Raw genomic sequence first — 13,814 nt, forward strand, 5'->3', positions numbered from 1 at the left:
ATTATGGGAAAAGCGTTATATAAAATATAGGTATCATTTTTATTATTACATTGGCCTGTAAACTGATCATGAGACAATGCCTATAATTCATCAAAATAACCTTGACGTCATAAATTTATAACAAAATTTTGACTTTCTGAAACTGAAGGGTTATGCTCTGATGTCAAACATACGTATTATGGATTGAATCAATAATTTATCATCTGAATTAGACCATTTTCGTGCATAATATTCTTTCCAGGTTATTTTATATATTTTTCTCGCCTTTTATACATATCATTGAAACCAGTTTGCTTGAGGCCACGACGGTATGTGTTCTATCTACGTACAGCAGCACCCATCCATTTTTTTCAGGACATTCTCCCCTTTTTTTTCTACCCTTTTTCTGAAGGGGGTGGGGAAGGGTGGATATTTTTAGGACGGGTTGTTTTGTCCTTTACCAAACTATATATTTTTGATAAATTTGTATTTATTTCGTGAGTATTTCCCTCTCATTTATTTATTTGTTTCTCATTTGATTATCTGTATTTATACTTTGTTATTTTGTTATTTGTTGTGTTATTATATTTGATGGAAGTGAAACAAATGATTTCGAATTTGAATTTTTAACCATATTGACAAAACAATCGCTTTTGAAAATTCAGACATGCCTCGGATATCATCTTATTGAAAATGTAACGATTATAAGGAGTTTGAACACAATTGATTTTGATTTGATTTAATTTATTTCTGCATTCACATCACTATAAGAATTACAAAATACATATATACAATATATACAAAGGTAATACATATTTATAACAAAATGAAAATACATGTAGTATAAATATTGTGAATAAATATCAACAAGATGTCTTATATATTTTTCCGAAAGAAGATTATAAATGAATGCAGGAGACCGCCATCGTAAGCGATTAGGCTTGATGATGATGGAGGCCTCGTAAAATGTACAATAGTTCTTCATTGATCAAGTGGGTGCGGTGCAGGTGTAGGTGCAGGCGCGGCAGAGAGCAGTTGAGATATTAAGTTAAAGAGGGAGCTGCGTAAGATGTAATAATATTACGTTTAAAATTAGCTTTCAAGGAGTAGATTGTTGAACATGATTTGATATTTCTTGGAAGATTGTTTCAAATATCGGGACCGTACACTGTTAAAAAAAAACGTGATTTTACAGTAAATAAACAGAAGATTTTGCAGAAAGAAATAACAGAATCATTCTGTAAATTCATAACACAGGATTTTTTTCTGCAATTTAACAGAAAAGGTCTGTTTAAAAGGGGGGAAAAGGTTGTTTTATTCAAGGAAATTGGTAAGATTCCATACATCAAATACCAATTTCCTGTAAGATTACGCAATTCGGTAAGATTACAGGTGTTCTCGAGACTCTGCTGCAGGAACTTCTTTTATTTTTTCTAACAGTGTAATGTCGAATCGATTTGTGGGTTATTAATTTGGGGTTAGTGAAGTGGAGATTTCCAGATATGCGGGTTGGGTAGCTATAGACAGACCTGTTGAACCTAAACATATTATTAAAAGACTGAGGAAGTTGATTGTTAAAATACTTGAACATAAATATTGCAACTCGAATCTTAGTAATATCAAAGATTCTTAATGTTTTGAGTTTGTGAAACAGTGGGTCAGTATGAGCCAAGTAATGTGAGCCTGTACACATACGGATAGCTCTTTTTTTGTAGTTTAAATATAGAGTTTAGTTTAGAAGAGCCACAGTTTGCCCAGACGATATTGCAGAATGATATATATGGAAGGACTAAGGAATTGTATAATAAAGAGGAAGAAGGAATTTTAACTTTGAACAGATTCCAATACTTTTTGAAACGCACATTGTAACATGATGTATGTGTTGGTTCCAAGACAGAAATTCATCCATAATGACACCCAAAAAATTAGAATTGGTTTTCTGTTCTAAAGGCGTACCGTCCATGTTAAAGTAAATTGGTGTGTTGATATTATGAGATTGATGTCTGAAATACATAAAATGTGTCTTTTTGTATTTAAAGAAAGTTTGTTGGCCTTAAACCAGTTAGATACCTTGTAAATTTCACGATTTAGTACATTGTTTAATGAAATAAGGTGTTGATGAGAATGAAATATATTTGCATCGTCAGCAAATAAGACAAATGACAAAATAGAGGAGGTTTTTATAATATCATTAATTTAGAGTAAAAATAAAAGAGGACCTAAAATCGAACCTTGGGAACACCACATCGAAGTAAAAGAGAATCAGAGTCATTATTATTAAAAGTGACATATTCCCTTCGATTATTCAAGTAATCTTCAAACCATAACAGAGATTGGCCTCGTATTCCATAATGATTGAGTTTGGAGAGTAAAATATCGCGGTTAAGAGTATCAAATGCTTTACTTAAATCACCAAAAATACCAATTACTTGTTCTTTATTTGCTGTGGCTTTAGCTATTTTGTCATAAATTTGAAGTAAAGCCGTGAGTCTGTTGAATAAATTTTCCTAAAACCATACTGATTCGAATTTAGAATATTGTGTTTGGTGATAAATTTGTAAAGTCTTGCATGTGTATACTATTTTTTTCTAGAATTATTGATATTGTTGGAAGTAAAGAGATGGGACGGTAATTACTTATTTCGTGAGGATTGTCTTTCTTAAAAATTGGATTGACTTTAGCTATCTTACATAAATCTGGGAAAACGCCTTGAGATAAGAAGTTTTTAAATATGTGAGCCAAAGGGCTAGCAAGAGGGTGAATTATTTGCTTGAGTAAAAACATACTGATGCCATCAGACCCAGAAGATCTAGATTTGTGAAGGGTACGGGCAATGCTGATAATTTCAGAAGGGTTTGTTGGGGTTAAAAAAGAGATTCCTAATTTGGATCTGACAGATAATCTGTAAAATGTGCATCGGGAGTATTTATTTTAATTGCTAATTCGGGTCCGATATTCGTAAAAAAAAAATTGAATGAGTGTGCATAAAGACTGGTGGGGTAAGGTATTTTAGATCCATTAAGAGTAATGTTATCCTTAGTTGGGGGTTGGTTTTTGTACCCAAGACTTCTTTAATAATTTTCGAGGTTATATTTGTATTTCCACTTTCATTATTTATTTTGTTAGTATAGTGAAATTTTCCGGATATTCGAATCAATTTTGTTAGTTTATTAGGATATATTTTATATGTTTTCAAGGAATTATCAGTTGGATTGCGCAAATGGGACTTACAGAGTCGAATGCGTGTCTGTATTAACTTCAGTAGACCTTTTGTTATCCAAGGATTTAGGGATTTATTACGTTGGGTTTTAACTTTACTTAAAAAGATATTTTTTCATCATAATGTTTTAATTTATCATTAAAGTAACTGTAAGCAATATTGGGATTTACTTCATCGCAATCGTCTTCCCAATCTTATAAAATTAAATCTTGCTTTAATATTTCTTGATTTTGTTTAGATTCTTTACAATAAATATATTCTTTTTTGTTTACATTTGCATGTTCAAAAATATAGGTAGGTGGTCCGAAACTTCAGAACAGGGTATCCCTCCGATAGCTTTGCTATTATGGACGTTCGAAAAAATGTTATCAATCTGACTTGACGAATTTAAATTTATTCTGGTGAGTTTATGATAGAAAGGAAGCCAAATGAATACATCGATTTCATGAAATTAGTTACATTATTATTATCGGTGGAGGGCAAGAACTTAATATTAAAATCATTGAGTAGAAAAATATGTTTGTTTTCATCCCCTATTTTATAAAGAAGTTGCTCTAGTTCATCATGAAAGGGGCCTGTATTTGAATAAGAGGTCTATAAACCAATCCCATGATAATGTTTTTGGAACTAGTACTTTTGATCTCTATAACCAAACACTCTGCATGAGATAATTTTGCATCAGAACGAACTGAGAATTTAAGATTATGTGAAATATAAAAGGCAACACCACCACCTCTTCTTTCTACGGCCTGTCCTTATTAAATTATAATTAGGTAGATTAAAAATATCTGGGGAATTTTCATGTAGCCATGTCTCGGTTAAGCCAATTACAGAAAAAGGAAAGTTGTTCAATGAGTGTAAGAGGTTTAAAGTTTTTATTTATACTTCGTATGTTTGCATGGAAAAGGGAAATATTGTCTGAAGTATTATTAAATTTGTTAAATTCTTGGGGAGTGTAATATTTGCTATCTTGTGAATTCTCAATGATAATGTCCGGGGTAAAAGTATGTGACTCAGACAGAGGGGCGTGGAAATGTATAGTACCGGAGGTTTGGAGAGAGGTAAACTGCAAGTGTGCAAGCGGTGCAGGTGAATGTGTATGTGCGTGAAGGTGTGTTCATGTTTGAAAGTGGTGCTCGTGTATTAGCAATTTGAACATAATATACAAGTACAAAATGAATAAGACCCATCTTGGTCAATTATGAATAGGCAGAAGGGAAAAGCCCGACCACCAAAAAACTGCAATAAAACAATTTCAGCAGCAAAACTTAGAATTTACAAAGGGAGAATCGAGATAAGACATAATAGCTATATCGAACATTTTATTATTACAGAGGTTTCTACTGGTAAAAAATACTGTTTTTGAGAGGACATGAAGTGGTATACTTGAGAGATGAATATAAAGAAAAATGGTAAGGGTAAAAAGCAAACATGATGTCAGATTCATTGGCCAGGAACGATTATGTTTCTTACATATTAGAAAAAGAAAATATATCTGAGACAGTCATAAAACGAACAAATAAAGTCGGTTTGCGATCATCTTGAGTAACTGTAGTAAATGTAGTAGTTAAAATAAAAAAATCAAACAAACAAACAATTGATTTAAAGAATGATAACCACTGTCAAAAAGTGTGGGGGACTACATTGTCAGTGACTACACGAACTATCGCCAACTATCGTTTAATAGACAACTTCATTGAGTGGGAAATGATCAGTGGTGCATAACCATGCCTTAAGCCCCTTTTACACCTTCACGGAAGCAACACGGATCATCCCGGATTGTCAATCCGGGGTCATCCGTGTACAGTCCGGGACTACCGTGTACCCTCCGGCTACTCATCCGGCGCCATCCTTGATGTACCGGCATGTCCGGGAGAAAAATTGAACATGTTCAATTTTTCATCCCGGAGTACACAGACTGATAATCATCCGTGTTCATCCTTGTAGCCTCCTTGTACATCCGTGTAGCTACCGAATGCATCCAGGAGGCTCCTTGTAAGAACCGGGTGATCCTTGTTGATACCGGCTTTATCCGGGGTCAAATGTTTGTATTGTTTGCGTACATGAACAATAGTCCGTATTCATAACTAGACAAGACCAATATTGGGAGAATTTGAATTCAAGGAGCATTTTGGGATAAAAGTTGGAAACCGGTCTATTTCACCTAATTTGAAGGTGTTGAATCTGATGAGACCGGTTTCCAAGCCAATTTTCTATGTCTTGACCACCTAATTTGCATAAACAAAATGGCTGCCAAATTGACCATTTAAAATCTTATTTCTACAATATTCTTTTATAATACTCGCTTTCATCGACATGGATACTGCAAAATCCTACATACATAACATGTACCATTCGGGAAAATTTGTTATTTCTGTTTGCGGCTAATTAATTATGCAAATTTATGCATATTTTGCAATGTTATGTATAATTTGATAATTACACCTAAAAAGTTTATCATTTTGGGTACAAATAGCATTTGTATCATTATGATAATTGTTTGGCCCTTAAATATGATATTTAGGTCAATTTTTCTATGTATTTTATCGTCAGAATACTTGCCTATTTTACTTGATATATCCCAGTACAGAATGTGAGCAACCGTGAAGGTCCGTGTAAAGACCCAGTAACATCCGTGATCATCCGGGTATTCCGTGTTGGCTCCGGGAGCATATCAAACAGGATCCCTATTGCTACCTTGCCTATCCTTGTAGACTCCGTACTTTTCCGTACATTTCCGTGGTAATAATAACCAGATAACTCCGTACTCACCCCGGGAATGCTAGGAAAATACAAATTTGGCACCCCGGATCATCACGTACTGAGATCCGTGATGATCCGTGTTGCATCCGTGAATGTGCAAAAGGGGCTTAAGTGATTGAAACCTGGGGATGTGATACATTGTAATGCAAATTGATTACATTGAGCTTACATGAAATAAAGGTACAGTACAAACTTTCGGCATATCTTCACCAGCAGACCGTTTAAAAGTCAAGTAATGAATTTGGTAATCCGCTTTGAGACAATGCGTAATTGGATAGAGAGATTAAGCGCTTGGTACACAAAAGAGTTGGCGTCAATCTAGGGATGAATTCTAGGAGTGGCGGGAAAAAGTACTATATGGAAAAATGTTAAAGGGGAATGAAACCTTTGGAACAAATAGGCTTATGTAGAAACATAAAAATCAAAGTATAAGAATAAAGAAAGTTTGAGAAAAATCGGAACAACAATGAGAAAGTTATGAGCATTTGAATATTTTAATCACTAATGCCATGGAGATCCTCCTATTGGCAATGCGACAAGGATGTATGATGTCACTGATGAACAACTTTCCCTTTGGTAGACTATAAAATGCCCTCAAAATGTCTCTATTTACTTTTTCTTATGATGATACAAACTCTTTATCCATGATGTATTCTTTAAAAATATATACTACATGCCCTCATGTAGAAAGAACACATGATCTATGGATAGATGTGATAAAAGAGGCAATTCAAGTGAAATATATACTAAAGTAATGGGGAGAGTTGTTCATCAGTGACATCGCACATCTTTGTCGCATTGCCAATTTGCTATCTCCATAGCATTAGTGATCGCAATATTCAAATGCTCATAACTTTCTAGTTTTTGTCCGATTTTTCTGTTTTCACACAAGCTATCTTGTTCCAATTGTTTCATTCTCCTTTAAGAAAGTGACTGAAGATAATGGTACAACCTTGTAGTTGAAAAGACATATAATGAACAGTTTGTATTAGCATAATCAACACATTTTAATCAAAGAATAAAACAATTGTATTAACCAATTTTTGATCAGGCAAAGGTCAATGAAGTTTGCCCATGGTCAGTCGTCATGTTCTTACATGCTCACGTATTGACCAATAATATTCATGGACATTTTGGTTGGCGGGGAATGATCGGTGGTGCATGATAACCACGCCTACTTGTAACCTGTGTAATAAATCAACGTGACTGCATTGAGGTTTAAATGATAGAGTACAACCTTTCAAAAAAAAATGCTAATCGTATCTTTCCTGACGGACCGTTTAAAAGTCCAAAAATGAATTCGTCATCCAATTTGGGACAAAGCTTAATTGGATAGAGAGATGTAAATATAGGGATGAATTCGAGAAGTGGCGGGGAAAATACTATATGAAAGAATGTTACGTACGAGGCTAGAAGTAATGGTTCCAACCAGGTAGTTGAAAAGACATACTGTACAGTTTGTATATTATAATCGACACACTGGCAATGATACATGAAAGGGTAGAATATTTTCCCTTCTCTTTCCCTTTCTTTTTTATCAAAGTATTTTTCTTATAATAAGAAAAAACAATAAAAGTTGTTTTATGAATAAAACATGCAACGTTGAAGAATGTAATTATAGTGCACGTACAAAAAATCTGTTTCTGTTATACAGATTGTCGCTAGACTTTACAGTATGCATTACGTAATGAATTCTGCCATTGTTAACGGAAAGAGAAGAGAAATAAATAAAAAGATTAGGCAAGGTCAATGCAGTTAGCCCAGGGTCAACAGTCAAATTCTTATACATGCTCGCTTGTCAACCAAGTCTTTTATTTAAAAAAAAAGAACCGTTTAAAATACTCTGACATGTCAATCGTAAACCAATTTGGAACAATGTTTAATTGGATTGAGAGATTAAGCGGTTGACATACAAGTTGTGGGTGTATGTAGGGATGAAATTGGAGAAACGGCGGGGAAAAATACTAAAAGAATGTTAAGTACGATAATGGTTCAACCGTTGTAGTTCAACCATTGATAGTAACAGCGATAATGATAATGATAGTAATGAAAATTATAAGAATACGCATCGACTCGGAGTCAGTTGGCACGGGTGGGTTCTTAACTTTCCCTGAATTGATTCAACACTCCTTAAATTGGCCACTCGAGAACTTGACCAAATATCAAGTAGACCTTGCTTCTCTCAAGTAAAACATTATTCCACTCGCAAAATTGCCATTGTTGAGTTCTACCGCGAATACGTAATTGCGAATTAATTGAAATTTGTTTTCTACATTATTTGTTTTTCACTTTCCGAATTCTCACTATTCTGTGCCCTTGATTTCTCTCCATTTCTTCAACCTTTTCCTATAACCATACAAAAACTAGTTCTCGATCGTAAATCTAATCATATTCACCGTTGGTGAATTTATTGTATCCCCTTCCGCTCTTTATGTGTATGTATTTGCTTGTGAATTTGTGTGCGCGAGCGAGGGCGGTTGTGCGTGAGTTAGTGTGCGTGGGAGAAGGTGCGTGTTTATATAAGACCTAGAATCACAATAATCTTACCAAAAGTAAGAGAATTTCAATATAAATTACTTCATGGTGCAATATACACCAACGAACATTTGTTCAAATTTGGTTTTAAAGATACTAATATCTGTTCATTCTGTAAACATAACCCGGAATCTTATGAACATTTATTCTGGCTTTGTAATGATGTTAAAGCTTTATGGCAGGGGGTCATTGAAAAACTTAGTTTGATAAAGCTTCAAAATGCAGAGTGGAAAGATATACATGTGGGAATTAATGGATCCGATCTTGAAGTGAAATTTTGTAACACGGTAATCTTTTTAATGAAATATATCATTTTTAGATCAAGGTCAGAAGGTAGAGTTCCTACTCAAGAAGAGAGTATTCAGAGAGTCGTAGAATATCGAAATGAAGAAAAAGCAATAGCTATTAAAAGGAACAAGTTAGACAAGCATTTATTAAAATGGGAGAGAATGTACCGAAATGGCAGGACTGAGGGCGATATCCAGGTGTGATTTGGGAGAAAGTGACTGTGTAGGTGTGTGTGAGGGTGTATGTGAGGGTGTGTGTATGTGTGTTTTGGGGGGAGGGATAATGAAGTTTTCCTTTGGGATGGGTGATTCTTTGGGATGTTTTTTTATTTATTTATTTATTTATTTACTTGTCGATTTCTTTTTTTTTTTTTTATTTGCTTTGTCTTTGATGAGTGCAAGCCAAGTAATCTCATATAGTTTTAAATCATTGTTGAATATTTGATACATGAAAGGAAAAGTGTTAGGCATATTATATGTATTTTTTTAAGGGGATCCTAGTGTCAGTATATCTATTAATTGGTTTGTTTTGGATTTGGGTCTACTTTGTTTTGTTCTTTCTTTGTATTCCATGTATAAATAGCCCTCCACAAATGTGCAAGGGAAGACTTTTTGATTGGGGCGGGGGGGGGGGGAGGAGTGGTGTTTCAAACATTTTTATAACTGATTTCATTGTTTCTCCTTTAAGTTATATATGATTTATGCTGGTATGAAGTTAGTGAAAAATGTCCAAATATGAAATGTAAAATATTATGTGTTTTGAAATGTTAATTTGAAATGTTATATATTTTTGTTCATGGAATCAGAATAAAACAATATGAAAAAAAAAAAAAAAAAAAAAAAAAAAGTGTGTGGAAGTGCCGTGGCCGAGTGGTCTAAGGTGCCTGGCTGCACATGGAAAGGTTCGGGGTTCGATCCCCGGCCACGGCACCTATGCTCTTTTATCCTGCATTCCAATAAATGGAATTGCTTAAAAAGTGTGCATGGGTGTGTGTTTTAGTGGGAATTGTGATTTTCACTGGATTTACTGGATTCTCTGAATTTACTCATATACCAATAGATATTTAGATAATCACGAAAAAACACAAGATATGCAGTATAGAGAATAGGTCATTGGTACTGGTTTTATGACATTTGATCTGACGCCAACAGCTCCACTTGAAATTCCACAAATTCATGGAATGACCAACTTCAGCCCTGGTTTTAACACTATACCCTATCCTAAACCTGTAACATAAACTCTGTTGCAACCAAAATATGGCCCTATTATCATAGACGAAATAAAACCCGGAGCAATTGTCACGGGAGCAAATGTCGTGTGGTAACAGTTTGTCAGCAATGCCAGGTAAAGTTTCATTCTTCAATAGTTACTCAATACTGTTCAATCTTTTTAAAAAGAACGCTGTTTACTATATAAATCGTTTAGCAGTTGTTTAAACATGTGTTTAGAATCTTAAACAACAAAGTGTGATAAGTAAAGCATGGTTGTTTAAAATGTTAAACAACTACTGTACGATTCATGAATAAAAAACTGTTGTTTACACATTTTAAACGGCGTTTTGCTGTGAAATAACAGTCGGAGAGCTTACTTCTCAGTAAATCAAATGAAGGATATACCATTGCTGACACTCGGCCCTTTTGCAGAAAGAGTTGCGATCGAACGCAACTCCAGAAATCTAGCGTTACTTGATTTTCAGCCAATGAAGCACCCGTATTCGGGACTTGCGCTTGATATTTTGACTTGCGTTAAACATGTTAAACGCAACTCTTTTTGCGACACACCACTTCGTCAGTGGTGACAACTCATGAAATATCTTAGGAGTACAGTATTGGATAACTTCTATGGACACGATAATGCATGACAACACACGCTTACAATTGGTCACAGCAAACAAATAATGATTACGTTATTCAGTTGGTGCAAGCCAGAAAACTTTTGAACAAACTTAACTGATTCAAATCGTAAGTGATGAAATGGTAAATTTAGAGCTTTATATAAATTTCATTTCATTTAATTTATTGGTTTTTGCAATACTTTTTCGTAAACACATTAACAAAGATAGCTCACTCTGGTTCACGAAGGAGCTATTTGATAAGAACCAGATAAATGAGATCCGAACAATGGTAGAGGATGGGCTAAAGCGTGTCGATAAATGTACCCTCCCAAACAAACTCAAATTGTGGTGCCTAAAGTTCGGTCTCTTTCCAAGGATCATGTGGCCATTGCTGATGTACGAGATTGCAATGACGCATGTTGAGAGGATACAGCAAAGAATCTAAGTGCACATCCGGAAGTGGCTTGGCATCCCTCCATGCACAACAATCATTAGACCAAAAGCTTCGGTCTCTGTTTTGTTGGTTGTTCAGCTGAACTTCGTTGGCTTCACTCACCAAATACAGAGACCGAAGTTCTAGCGCGATCTGTACAGGGGACTCAATGGCCATATGTTTATGTACTTAAGATCGGATAAAACGGGGAAGTGAATTTGCGCGACAGCCGAGGTAAGTCACTGTTTTTGTTCCTTTTAACTTCATTTTTCTCCGTTTTTTGGCAATTGATGCCAAGAGGGAATATAAATTTGCACTCTGGTCACTATAATTTTCGAAATTTTTATTCATTAAAGATAAAAATTGAAAAGCCCCGACGGGGGGATTTTGCATTGCAAGTCCCCTAATGGTGGCTGCACGATAGCGAGCCGTCTGTGTACGAGGAGAAATAAAAAAAAAATGTTAAAAAACTCCTCGAAACAGACGGCTGCCAACTGTCTAAACAAACATAAGCTTATATGGCCATTCCACAAAGCTGAAGTTACCCCTGAGCACTCTTACAGAGGAGTTTAAGGGGGAAAGTCTCACACGTACTCAACCCTTAGGGACTCCGGCGACCATGCAGTTTGTGAATGGGATTGCGCCAGACATTCGCACAGGATGGAAACGGAATGCCTAGCAAGAAGTTGAGAAAATAGAATCTCGGCTTAGGCATAAGGATATGTTTGGGCCTACACAAACCAATAAAGCAGGGCTAGGCATGAATCCAACCCAGTACTTCTTTAAGGCAAGCACGAAAATGAAGCGGAAGATGGTTTCTGACCAAATCCGTCACAAAGAGGAGGAACGACGTATAGCTAAAGCAGTTGGCCTTGTGCAGCAGGGAGCTTGGTGTCGATGGGAGTGTGTAGATCCAAGGTCCCTATCCTGGAAAGACATGTGGAAAATGGAAAAGGCACACTCAAATATTTGTTACGAGCAACCTACGACATTCTTCCTTCTCCTCATAACCTGAAGAGGTGAGCCAAGAATGAGAACGAAATTTGCCATAGATGTGGAAGAAAGGGTTCACTCAGACACATTCTATCAAATCGTCAGGTGTCTTTGGTAGAAGGCCTGTGTACATGGAGGCACAATGAGATCCTGAAAGAACTGAGCAATGCCATAAAGATCACTATTGAGCAAGCAAACCAGACAAACCACTAAAAGCTTGAGCGATGATCTCATTTGTGAAGGTTGGAACAAGTACTGGAGCCAACAGAAAAGCTAGGCTACATACAAGTAGGCTCCTTTGTCTAGCAAGAGATTGGTAATTGGTCTCAGACTTGGATGAGCAGATGACCTTTCCCAGTGAGATTGTGACTACCAACATGCGACCAAATATGGTAGTCTGGTCGAAGCAGTCCAATTCTGTCATCCTCTGTGAACTGACTGTGCCATGGGAGGAGAACATTGAGACAGCCCATGAGTACAAGACGTCAAAATATGCCGGGCTTATCCTAGAATGTAAGGAGAGGGGATGGAAGGTAGACTACTACCCAGTGGAGATCGGCTGCAAGGGATATGCGACAAAGTCTCTCAATTTCTTCCTCCATGAATGGTAATAACCAACAGAAGGAAGCTGACTTTGGACCTAATGGAGATTGCCACAAGGTCCTCAGCATGGATTTGGAATAAAATATAAAGCCAACTTACCAAACAAGCAGCTGGAGGTGGCATCTCGTCTTGATGCTTCTGGCCCGCCTCCTGCCACATAGCCATATCGAGGATAATGGGCCGAAATGGCTGGCAGTAGGACCTCGACTGAGGATCCATCTCTTCTAGAGGACATTTCTCTGCTGCCAGCACAAGGTGTGTTTTGATTATCTCTTTCATAAACACATTAACAAGGAAATACAATAATGGTATACATAGAACTGACAAGCAAAACATTGAGAAAAAAAATGCATTTTCTATTAAAACATATCGATTTTTAGAAGGTTGCAGGGGTTGCCACTATAAGTTAAGCTTGACCGCGTGACAACCCCAGTTACTTTTTTTATGATGATTGAATTGTGCAAACATAATTGTGCAGTTTTAGGTTATTGACTTGTGTCATCAATTTCCTCAATGTCATCTTCCATACATATGTTGTTGGTCTAATTGTTTTGTTGAAACAAGTACAACAGACGTTGATGTTTCTTATAAGAGATAATATTGTTATCATACTGCAAAAAAGCCGGTGTTAATTCAACACCAGCCTGGTTTCTATATCGGTCCACAGCAGAGGAGCGTTGAAACAACACCAATTAAGGATCAAACCGATATTGGTTTAACATTAATTTGTGTTGCTTTAATGCTAAATTGATGTTAGCCTAACGCCAAACCGGTGTTGTTTCAAGAAGCATCTATCTTTTACTTCATATGCAAACTCTGACGTAACTAATGCAGGCTCTACTCTACTGGTATATAATTTTAATTCTACTTAACATAAACGGTACTAAGATTGGTTTTATTTTTGTATATCAAGAGCAATATAAAAACTAAGGAGTTAAAATTGACACCAGATGGTGTTCCGAGGGGACCACATTCTGAGGTGTTAAACTTACACCCTAGAGATTGAACGTAAATTGTTAAAGCAACAACCAAAGGTGTTAACCTTAGGTATGTAACTAACACAGTTAATTAACAATGGAGTGCAATGATTGGTGTTATCCTGTATGTACACCGGTTATTAACACCACATTTTTTGCTATGGGTGATATATTCCCCATTAGACCTCA

This window comes from Lytechinus variegatus, chromosome 9 (genome assembly GCF_018143015.1).
Source record: "Lytechinus variegatus isolate NC3 chromosome 9, Lvar_3.0, whole genome shotgun sequence".
Lineage (NCBI taxonomy): Eukaryota > Metazoa > Echinodermata > Echinoidea > Temnopleuroida > Toxopneustidae > Lytechinus > Lytechinus variegatus.